The following is an 11,571-nucleotide window of genomic DNA, read 5'->3' on the forward strand; positions in this document are numbered from 1 at the left end:
AAAGCCAAACCTTGACCCAGAAAATATAAAAAACTATCGGTCTATATCGAATCTTCCATTCCTCTCAAAAATTTTAGAAAAGGCTGTTGCGCAACAACTCACTGCCTTCCTGAAGACAAACAATGTATTCGAAATGCTTCAGTCTGGTTTTAGACCCCATCATAGCACTGAGACGGCACTTGTGAAGGTGGTGAATTACATTTTAATGGCATCGGACCGAGGCTCTGCATCTGTCCTCGTGATCCTAGACCTTAGTGCTGCTTTTGATACCATCGATCACCACATTCTTTTGGAGAGATTGGAAACCCAAATTGGTCTACACGGACAAGTTCTGGCCTGGTTTAGATCTTATCTGTCGGAAAGATATCAGTTTGTCTCTGTGAATGGTTTGTCCTCTGACAAATCAACTGTAAATTTTGGTGTTCCTCAAGGTTCCGTTTTAGGACCACTATTGTTTTCACTATATATTATACCTCTTGGGGATGTTATTCGAAAACATAATGTTAACTTTCACTGCTATGCGGATGACACACAGCTGTACATTTCAATGAAACATGGTGAAGCCCCAAAATTGCCCTTGCTAGAAGAATGTGTTTCAGACATAAGGAAGTGGATGGCTGCAAACTTTCTACTTTTAAACTCGGACAAAACAAAGATGCTTGTTCTAGGTCCCAAGAAACAAAGAGATCTTCTGTTGAATCTGACAATTAATCTTAATGGTTGTACAGTCGTCTCAAATAAAACTGTGAAGGACCTCGGCGTTACTCTGGACCCTGATCTCTCTTTTGAAGAACATATCAAGACCATTTCAAGGACAGCTTTTTTCCATCTACGTAACATTGCAAAAATCAGAAACTCTCTGTCCAAAAATGATGCAGAAAAATTAATCCATGCCTTTGTCACTTCTAGTTTAAACTACTGCAATGCTCTACTTTCCGGCTACCCGTATAAAGCACTAAATAAACTTCAGTTAGTACTAAATACGTCTGCTAGAATCCTGACTAGAACCAACATTTTTTATCATATTACTCCAGTGCTAGCCTCTCTACACTGGCTTCCTGTCAAAGCAAGGGCTGATTTCAAGGTTTTACTGCTAACCTACAAAGCATTACATGGGCTTGTTCCTACCTATCTCTCTGATTTGGTCCTGCCGTACATACCTACACGTACGCTACGGTCACAAGACGCAGGCCTCCTAATTGTCCCTAGAATTTCTAAGCAAACAGCTGGAGGCAGGGCTTTCTCCTATAGAGCTCCATTTTTATGGAACGGTCTGCCTACCCATGTCAGAGACGCAAACTCGATCTGAACCTTTAAGTCTCTACTGAAGACTCATCTCTTCAGTGGGTCATATGATTGAGTGTAGTCTGGCCCAGGAGTGGGAGGTTGAACGGAAAGGCTCTGGAGCAACGAACCGCCCTTGCTGTCTCTGCCTGGCTGGTTCCCCTCTTTCCACTGGGATTCTCTGCCTCTAACCCTATTACAGGGGCTGAGTCACTGGCTTACTGGGGCTCTCTCATGCCGTCCCTGGAGGGGGTGCGTCACCTGAGTGGGTTGATTCACTGATGTGGTCATCCTGTCTGGGTTGGCCCCCCCCCCCCCCCCCCCTTGGGTTGTGCCGTGGCGGAGGTCTTTGTGGGCTATACTCAGCCTTGTCTCAGGATGGTAAGTTGGTGGTTGAAGATACCCCTCTAGTGGTGTGGGGGCTGTGCTTTGGCAAAGTGGGTGGGGTTATATCCTTCCTGTTTGGCCCTGTCCGTGGGTGTCCTCGGATGGGGCCACAGTGTCTCCTGACCCCTCCTGTCTCAGCCTCCAGTATTTACGCTGCAGCAGTTTATGTGTCGGGGGGCTAGGGTCAGTTTGTTATATCTGGAGTACTTCTCCTGTCCTATTCGGTGTCCTGTGTGAATCTAAGTGTGCGTTCTCTAATTCTCTCCTTCTCTCTTTCTCTCTCTCGGAGGACCTGAGCCCTAGGACCATGCCCCAGGACTACCTGACATGATGACTCCTTGCTTTCCCCAGTCCACCTGGCCGTGCTGCTGCTCCAGTTTCAACTGTTCTGCCTTATTATTATTCGACCATGCTGGTCATTTATGAACATTTGAACATCTTGGCCATGTTCTGTTATAATCTCCACCCGGCACAGCCAGAAGAGGACTGGCCATCCCACATATGCTCTCTCTAATTCTCTCTTTCTTTCTCTCTCTCGGAGGACCTGAGCCCTAGGACCATGCCCCAGGAATACCTGACATGATGACTCCTTGCTGTCCCCAGTCCACCTGACTGTGCTGCTGCTCCAGTTTCAACTGTTCTGCCTTATTATTATTCGACCATGCTGGTCATTTATGAACATTTGAACATCTTGGCCATGTTCATGTTATAATCTCCACCCGGCACAGCCAAAAGAGGACTGGCCACCCCACATAGCCTGGTTCCTCTCTAGGTTTCTTCTTCCTCGAACAACGCGACTCTAACCAGAGCATAACGGACCTATCTATTATTTTATTTTTATTTTTACCCCCGGATTCCCATCGCAAACGGAACATTTTGAGCTCCTGGGCTACAATATCCAGACCCACGACCGGTCCATTGATGTCACCGCATGAAGAGGAATAAACAGACTCCCCCCATCGCGACGTCCCCAAAGGCTAACTCTCTAGCCCTTGCTATCTCCTTGCTTGCAAATTCGGCCTGCTAACTGCTAGCTTGTTTAGCCCGGTCCGCTAACTGCTACCGTGTTTAGCACCGTCTACTAACTGTTAGCTTGTTAGCACAGGCCTGCTAACCATCTGAATCGCCGCGTCCCAAACACTCACTGAACCCATATTTACTTTCTATCCCTTTTCGATTTTTAATTTGTTTATACCTTCCGGTAACCTGCCTCACCCAATGTGATACGGAACCGCTATTATCTTTACATTTTTAGAACACACTCAAGAACCTTCAGAAGCTAACCAGCTAACTGGCTACAAGCTATTTAGTCATTGTTAGTTTTCTAACCTGGATAACACTCGCCAGTCCAGCTTCCCTGCCCCATCCACCGCTGCCCCTTGGACACTGATCACTTGGCTACATAGCTGATGCAGGCTGGACTGTCCATTAATTCACGGTAATCCATTCTGCTTGTTTATGTTTTATCTGTCGGCCCCAGCCGCACTTAGGCTCTGTGTGTAGTTAATCCGACCCTCTCTGCCTAATCAATCGCCATTCTACCTGCTGTTGTTGTGCTAGCTGATTAGCTGTTGTTGTCTCACCTACTGTTTTAGCTAGCTCTCCCAATTCAACACCTGTGATTACTGTATGCCTTGCTGTATGTCTCTCTCAAATGTCAATATGCCTTGTATACTGTTGTGCAGGTTAGTTATCATTGTTTTAGTTTACAATGGAGCCCCTAGTTCCACTCTTTATACCCCTGATACCTCCTTTGTCCCACCCCCCACACATGCGGTGACCTCACCCATTACAACCAGCATGTCCAGAGATACAACCTCTCTCATCATCACCCAGTGCCTGGGCTTACCTCCGCTGTACCCGCACCCCACCATACCCCTGTTTGCGCATTATGCCCTGAATATATTCTACCATGCCCAGAAACCTGCTCCTCTTATTCTCTGTCCCCAACGCCCTAGGCGACCAGTTTTGATAGCCTTCAGCCGCACCCTCATACTACTCCTTCTCTGTTCCGCGGGTGATGTGGAGGTAAACCCAGGCCCTGCATGTCCCCAGGCACCCTCATTTGTTGACTTCTGTGATCGAAAAAGCCTTGGTTTCATGCATGTCAACATCAGAAGCCTCCTCCCTAAGTGTGTCTTACTCACTGCTCTAGCACACTCTGCTAACCCTGATGTCCTTGCCGTGTCTGAATCCTGGCTCAGGAAGGCCACCAAATATTCTGAGATTTCCATACCCAACTATAACATCTTCCGTCAAGATAGAACTGCCAAAGGGGGAGGAGTTGCAGTCTACTGCAGAGATAGCCTGCAAAGTAATGTCATACTCTCCAGGTCCATACCCAAACAGTTCGAACTACTAATTTTGAAAATTACTCTCTCCAGAAATAAGTCTCTCACTGTTGCCGCCTGCTACCGACCCCCCTCAGCTCCCAGCTGTGCCCTGGACACCATTTGTGAATTGATCGCCCCCCATCTAGCTTCAGAGTTTGTTCTGTTAGGTGACCTAAACTGGGATATGCTTAACACCCCGGCAGTCCTACAATCTAAGCTAGATGCCCTCAATCTCACTCAAATCATCAAGGAACCCACCAGGTACAACCCTAACTCTGTAAACAAGGGCACCCTCATTGACGTCATCCTGACCAACTGGCCCTCCAAATACACCTCCGCTGTCTACAACCAGGATCTCAGCGATCACTGCCTCATTGCCTGTATCCGCTACGGAGCCGCAGTCAAACGACCACCCCTCATCACTGTCAAACGCTCCCTAAAACACTTCTGTGAGCAGGCCTTTCTAATCGACCTGGCCCGGGTATCCTGGAAGGACATTGACCTCATCCCGTCAGTTGAGGATGCCTGGTCTTTCTTTAAAAGTAACTTCCTCACCATTTTAGATAAGCATGCTCCGTTCAAAAAATGCAGAACTAAGAACAGATATAGCCCCTGGTTCACTCCAGACCTGACTGCCCTCGACCAGCACAAAAACATCCTGTGGCGGACTGCGCTAACATCGAATAGTCCCCGCGATATGCAACTGTTCAGGGAAGTCAGGAACCAATACACACAGTCAGTCAGGAAAGCTAAAGCCAACTTCTTCAGGCAGAAGTTTGCATCCTGTAGCTCCAACTCCAAAAAGTTCTGGGACACTGTGAAGTCCATGGAGAACAAGAGCACCTCCTCCCAGCTGCCCACTGCACTGAGACTAGGTAACATGGTCACCACCGATAAATCCATGATTATCGAAAACTTCAACAAGCATTTCTCAACGGCTGGCCATGCCTTCCGCCTGGCTACTCCAACCTCGGACAACAGCTCCCCCCCCCCCCGCAGCTACTCGCCCAAGCCTCTCCAGGTTCTCCTTTACCCAAATCCAGATAGCAGATGTCCTGAAAGAGCTGCAAAACCTGGACCCGTACAAATCAGCTGGGCTGGACAATCTGGACCCTCTATTCCTGAAACTATCCGCCGCCATTGTCGCAACCCCTATTACCAGCCTGTTCAACCTCTCTTTCATATCGTCTGAGATCCCCAAGGATTGGAAAGCTGCCGCAGTCATCCCCCTCTTCAAAGGGGGCGACACCCTGGACCCAAACTGTTACAGACCTATATCCATCCTGCCCTGCCTATCTAAGGTCTTCGAAAGCCAAGTCAACAAACAGGTCACTGACCATCTTGAACCCACCGTACCTTCTCCGCTGTGCAATCTGGTTTCCGAGCCGGTCACGGGTGTACCTCAGCCACGCTCAAGGTACTAAACGATATCATAACCGCCATCGATAAAAGACAGTACTGTGCAGCCGTCTTCATAGACCTTGCCAAGGCTTTCGACTCTGTCAATCACCGTATTCTTATCGGCAGACTCAGTAGCCTCGGTTTTTCGGATGACTGCCTTGCCTGGTTCACCAATTACTTTGCAGACAGAGTTCAGTGTGTCAAATCGGAGGGCATGCTGTCCGGTCCTCTGGCAGTCTCTATGGGGGTGCCACAGGGTTCAATTCTCGGGCCGACTCTTTTCTCTGTATATATCAATGATGTTTCTCATGCTGCGGGCGATTCCCTGATCCACCTCTACGCAGACGACACCATTCTATATACTTCCGGCCCGTCCTTGGACACTGTGCTATCTAACCTCCAAACGAGCTTCAATGCCATACAGCACTCCTTCCGTGGCCTCCAACTGCTCTTAAACGCTAGTAAAACCAAATGCATGCTTTTCAACCGTTCGCTGCCTGCACCCGCACGCCTGACCAGCATCACCACCCTGGATGGTTCCGACCTTGAATATGTGGACATCTATAAGTACCTAGGTGTCTGGCTAGACTCTAAACTCTCCTTCCAGACCCATATCAAACATCTCCAATCGAAAATCAAATCAAGAGTCGGCTTTCTATTCCGCAACAAAGCCTCCTTCACTCACGCCGCCAAACTTACCCTAGTAAAACTGACTATCCTACCGATCCTCGACTTCGGCGACGTCATCTACAAAATTGCTTCCAACACTCTACTCAGCAAACTGGATGCAGTTTATCACAGTGCCATCCGTTTTGTCACTAAAGCACCTTATACCACCCACCACTGCGACTTGTATGCTCTAGTCGGCTGGCCCTCGCTACATATTCGTCGCCAGACCCACTGGCTCCAGGTCATCTACAAGTCCATGCTAGGTAAAGCTCCGCCTTATCTCAGTTCACTGGTTACGATGGCAACACCCATCCGTAGCACGCGCTCCAGCAGGTGTATCTCACTGATCATCCCTAAAGCCAACACCTCATTTGGCCGCCTTTCGTTCCAGTTCTCTGCTGCTTGTGACTGGAACGAATTGCAAAAATCGCTGAAGTTGGAGACTTTTATCTCCCTCACCAACTTCAAACATCTGCTATCCGAGCAGCTAACCGATCGCTGCAGCTGTACATAGTCTATTGGTAAATAGCCCACCCATTTTCACCTACCTCATCCCCATACTGTTTTTATTTATTTATTTTATTTTTCTGCTCTTTTGCACACCAATATCTCTACCTGTACATAACCATCTGATCATTTATCACTCCAGTGTTAATCTGCATAATTGTAATCATTTGCCTACCTTCTCATGCCTTTTGCACACAATGTATATATAGACTCCCCTTTTTTCTACTGTGTTATTGACTTGTTAATTGTTTACTCCATGTGTAACTCTGTGTTGTCTGTTCACACTGCTATGCCTTATCTTGGCCAGGTCGCAGTTGCAAATGAGAACTTGTTCTCAACTAGCCTACCTGGTTAAATAAAGGTGAAATAAAAAATAAAAAATGGTCTTTCTAGGGAGTTTTTCCTAGCCACCGTGCTTCTACACCTGCATTGCTTGCTGTTTGGGGTTTTAGGCTTTGTTTCTGTACAGCACTTTGAGATATCAGCTGATGTACGAAGGGCTATATAAATAAATTTGATTTGATTGATTTGATTTGACTCTTGGAAGAATGTTCTTTTTGACAGATGATTCAAAAGTATAACTTTTTGGGCAATATGGGTTTTCAGGCTATATAGTTGTCACGAGGTGGCCCTTTTGGGTGTATATCATGGCTCCTTCTTGCCAAAACTCCTAATCCCTAGAATTGGAGAATTAAACAATATTTCTATTTTTGAGAATGTGGGAGTGGTCCGTGGACACTGATCTCATGAAGGACAAGAAAAACACATTACTGTGTCTTTGGTTGTGTACACTTCTCAATTATGGGGTTTTCATCTGAATATGGTATAAAATATCTGATTAAATATTAAACTATTTGTGAGAAGATGAAATGTGATGTTAGCCTTCTAAATGAGAGTATGGGTTTTCATATCGAGTTTTAACTAGTCAGTGACGACACCCTGTGAGTACAGATATTTACATTGCCGTCATGGACCGCCCCCTTTTCTACTCTAGTATGAAAGCCACTTCCAACAAAATTGACATTAGTCAAAAACTCAGGGACGGGAGTTCCCACGTTGAAATGGCAAAGAAATCTACAAACTAAAGAACAAGTATTCAGGCTGGAGCTGTTTAAATACTTTAGTCTGGTAAACGCATCTGACCTAAGAACAATTCAGAATGTTACTCTGAAGTATTCATTATAACAACCTACAACTCCAACAGACTTTGATCTCTGGTGGACAAACCAGAGGCTTTCTGTTTACTGACTATTCAGCAGACGGACCAGTGATCACAGAGCGGGACAACAAAGGCATGCACTCGTAAATATGTAAATTGCTATTTATTTTCGAATGTTCATGCTGTTCATGTTAAAAGTACTAGCATTTCATGAGTGTAGTTATCAACTGTATTACAGTGAATTCTCTCTGAGTTTCCCGCTCTTGAGCTGTCCCCACCCCCTTTCCTTTGTCTACCAAGACGTCATATCGGCTTAGCCCACTAGGGACTTTTCTATCATGTCAGTAACCAATGTATGACCTATTGTCTGTGTGTTTATGCAATAACATGTAGCCTAAGCTATGATATTGGATAGCCTATTTGTATCAAGTATCTATTTTCATAGTGTGAATGATGGAAAGTAAACATTTTTATCAAATGATTAGGAAAGTGTGACGTGTTAAGGTTGGACCCAGGTGTAGAAAAGAGACCAGACGAGGAATCCGTGGTTAAGGATAAACATAATACTTTACTAAGAAATGATAGCCGCAGGAACACAGTACACTTGGAAAAACAACAAACACTAAGTCTCGAAAACTCACTCAGGAAACACATGCACACGGGAAACAATTCAAGCTCTGCAAAGGACAATAGAAAACACACCTCTTTTAACATGTAAATCATAATGAGTAAATTGGACACACCAGAGTGTTGTTAATATCTCTAGGACGGTCTCTGCCGGCCTCTGGTGACAGGTGGAACCATGACAGTACCCCCTCTTCTAGGCCGCGGAGCCAGGGCAACCACCACATAGTTGGTTGAAGTCACTCGAATGGCGACAGTCCAGTGAACGAGTTCGGCAATGTGTTCTGAGCATACTCTGCCCAGACAAGGAACTTGCTCCAGCTGCTTGCCTGGGTGGAGACGAAACAGCTGAGTAACTTCTCCAGCTCTGTGTTGGCCCGCTCTGTTTGGGGGGTGGGTGGAATCCCGAGGAGAGACTCATTAACGCCCCCAACAGGGACCAGAACGCTTTCCAATACCGTACGATGAACTGGGGCCAACTATCCGAGACGATGTCCATGGGAAGTCTGTATAGAACTTGGGTAAGGCAATGAAATGGGCTGCCTTGGAGAACTGTGATAAAGTCTACGGACAGGTGGGACCAGGGCCGGCTGGGTATGGGCAGAGGTTGGAGCAACCCAGCCGATTGCTTTCGTGAGGACTTGCATTGGGCACAGGTGGAACAGGCCACAACAAATCGCCCGTTCATGTCATGAGCCATAGCCCGGTGCACACCGGTTCAGCTTCATCGAACTCCCTCATTCATATGCGGAAACAGTGTCAAACAAGGCATATCCACATGGGCAGTAAATGAAATACACTTCAACAAAGGTTCAGATGCTACTATGCTATTTGATAAGATAACAAGGAAAGTTAGTGTTAAGTAATTACACTGTGGTATGACATGAGAAGGAGATCACCTTACTTAAAAAAAAAACAGTATACTTTTTTGGTGTTTGTGTACTTTCTCTGTAAACCGTATTACATACGGTGTGGATATACATAACATAACAGTAGATTGGATTGGTAAGCACAAACTGAAGTCCTTTTAAGTATGTGCCACTGCACTATGCAGTACATTGGACCTCATCTGAATGTTTTGTATACTCATTGTATATCTCAACAAGCTGCCTAACTGGTCTGTCAGTGTTTTACCACCTGGCCCAACCCACTTGTTATCAACACCATTACACAGTCAAAAGTTAAATAGCTGTAGATATTACTCATGTACTCTATAGTTTCCACAAACATAAAAAACATAGTACTGTATAGTATATATAAATACTATATAGTATTTAGTTTGCACAAATAGTTAGCAAAATATGTGACCAACCAAGTAGATAACAATGAAAAACAAACAAACATGAAACTGTGTTGATATGAGTCTTTCATCCTTAATTGTACTTTTATTTATTTTTATTGATTCTAGAAATAATATCATAGAAAGGTTGAACAAGTGCAAAAGCCCAGTAAATCTGGACCCAGATCTGCTCACACCCCTTTTTTCTTGGTTGACCACCACAATAGTCATGTGCCTGCTACATTCTTTGGATTCTGCAGTAATAAAATAGAAGATAAAATCATGTTGCGTGTGACCAGCAACTTAACTTGTTGTATAACTGGAAACACGTAGTGTGGGTGTAAGCATTATTCTGCAGATACAGAGACTTAAAATAATAATACAAATAATACACATAACACGAAGCAAAGTGCTGAATGATTATTCAACAGCAGGCTACTGTATGTGATTCAGTTGGGTAATAATAGCTCTTGTCTAATACAAGAGCAATATTAGCAGATCCTTAAACCTTTGGCTCCCTCATACAGACAATGTATCTCTCTTTTACTGTCTTTACATAATACAGTCCCACACAAATGGGCTTTCACAGTGAATCAAGGCTAACTTGACTGCCAAACACTTGTCAGCAGTGGGAGACAATTTTGAGGGATCCATGAACATGCCAGTGATGGTTCAGTTTGGTTCTACTGTTACTCTGTATTTCACTCTGTATCTCGGCACCTCATACAGTCAGTCGGTTTACATGATTTCTCCCCAGGTTATCACAGTGTTATGTGCTTGCTACAACACTGCAGAGCTATGGGAGAAGGCTGTGTTGTTTGTGTTCAGATTCACATCCGCACTCACTGAATTCACTTGGTCATCCAGCCGTTGTAAGTCCTGTAGTCACTTGGAGAGACTGGAGGCCTGCTAGAGCTTCTTATGTTTAGCACAGGGCACATCTCCTGACTGGCTGCTTGGAAAGGAGGACCTCATCTTTTGAAACACAGTCACCGCTTTCTCTCCAATAGGCTTTGACATGTGTCAAGGTGAGTTAGAGTCTGGGTGCTGTGCAGCTTTGGGTGGTAAAACACCCGTGAGTCGTTCATTATAGTGCTATGTGTGGGTGGGTGTTATACAGTATGTAACCTGTCTAAGTCATCCAGAAAAATAGTATCGTTTCTGTCGATGGTACATCAGCAGGGTCAGAATAACCACAGTCATAACATATCACATCATGTCAAAATCTCATCCAATGCACACTTTCACCACTAATAAACTAGACCTGTTTTGGGCTTTTATGGGTTGATCGGGTGTCATCATTTTCCCTATATGGATGTCTCAGTAAAGAATAGTCCAACAACAACAACCTAAAAGGGATACTTAATGATGTATGCATACAGAGATGACAGCATGATACTCTTCGCAGTGAAACCGAGAAAATTATCTAGCTAAAACCTCCCATTTTATTAATTTACGCCCGTTAATATTTTCCTATCTCAATGTTCACCGACCTCTGACGTTGTCTATTGCTGGCACTGTTGAATGGGCCTCATTTTCAAAGCATTATTCAGAGATGATTCATTTCCAGTAAGAGTATGGAAAATGTGAAGCGTAACCACATGCCATGCTTTATGTCCCGCTGAGTGTGTTTGAGTTGGTGGCACCATGCCAAGAGGGAGGCCAGAGAGGAAGCTTATTTGCTTATTTCTATAGGCATGAATAGTCACATTGTACAGAAATGGTTAATCAAGTGACAGTAAAAAATGTGAATGAGGCAACAGTTTTTACTTTTGCCTTTGAGTGGATGAAGCTATGGGGGCCACTAGATTCTAAGGGAAATACATCCACATAGGTATTGTTTATAAAAACACTTGTGGCAGGACATTTCAACATCTGGGATAATTCAAACGCTCTCTATTTACATAATGGCAAAATGTGTAGCAAGG

Source organism: Oncorhynchus mykiss, chromosome 23 (genome assembly GCF_013265735.2).
Source record: "Oncorhynchus mykiss isolate Arlee chromosome 23, USDA_OmykA_1.1, whole genome shotgun sequence".
Classification (NCBI taxonomy): domain Eukaryota; kingdom Metazoa; phylum Chordata; class Actinopteri; order Salmoniformes; family Salmonidae; genus Oncorhynchus; species Oncorhynchus mykiss.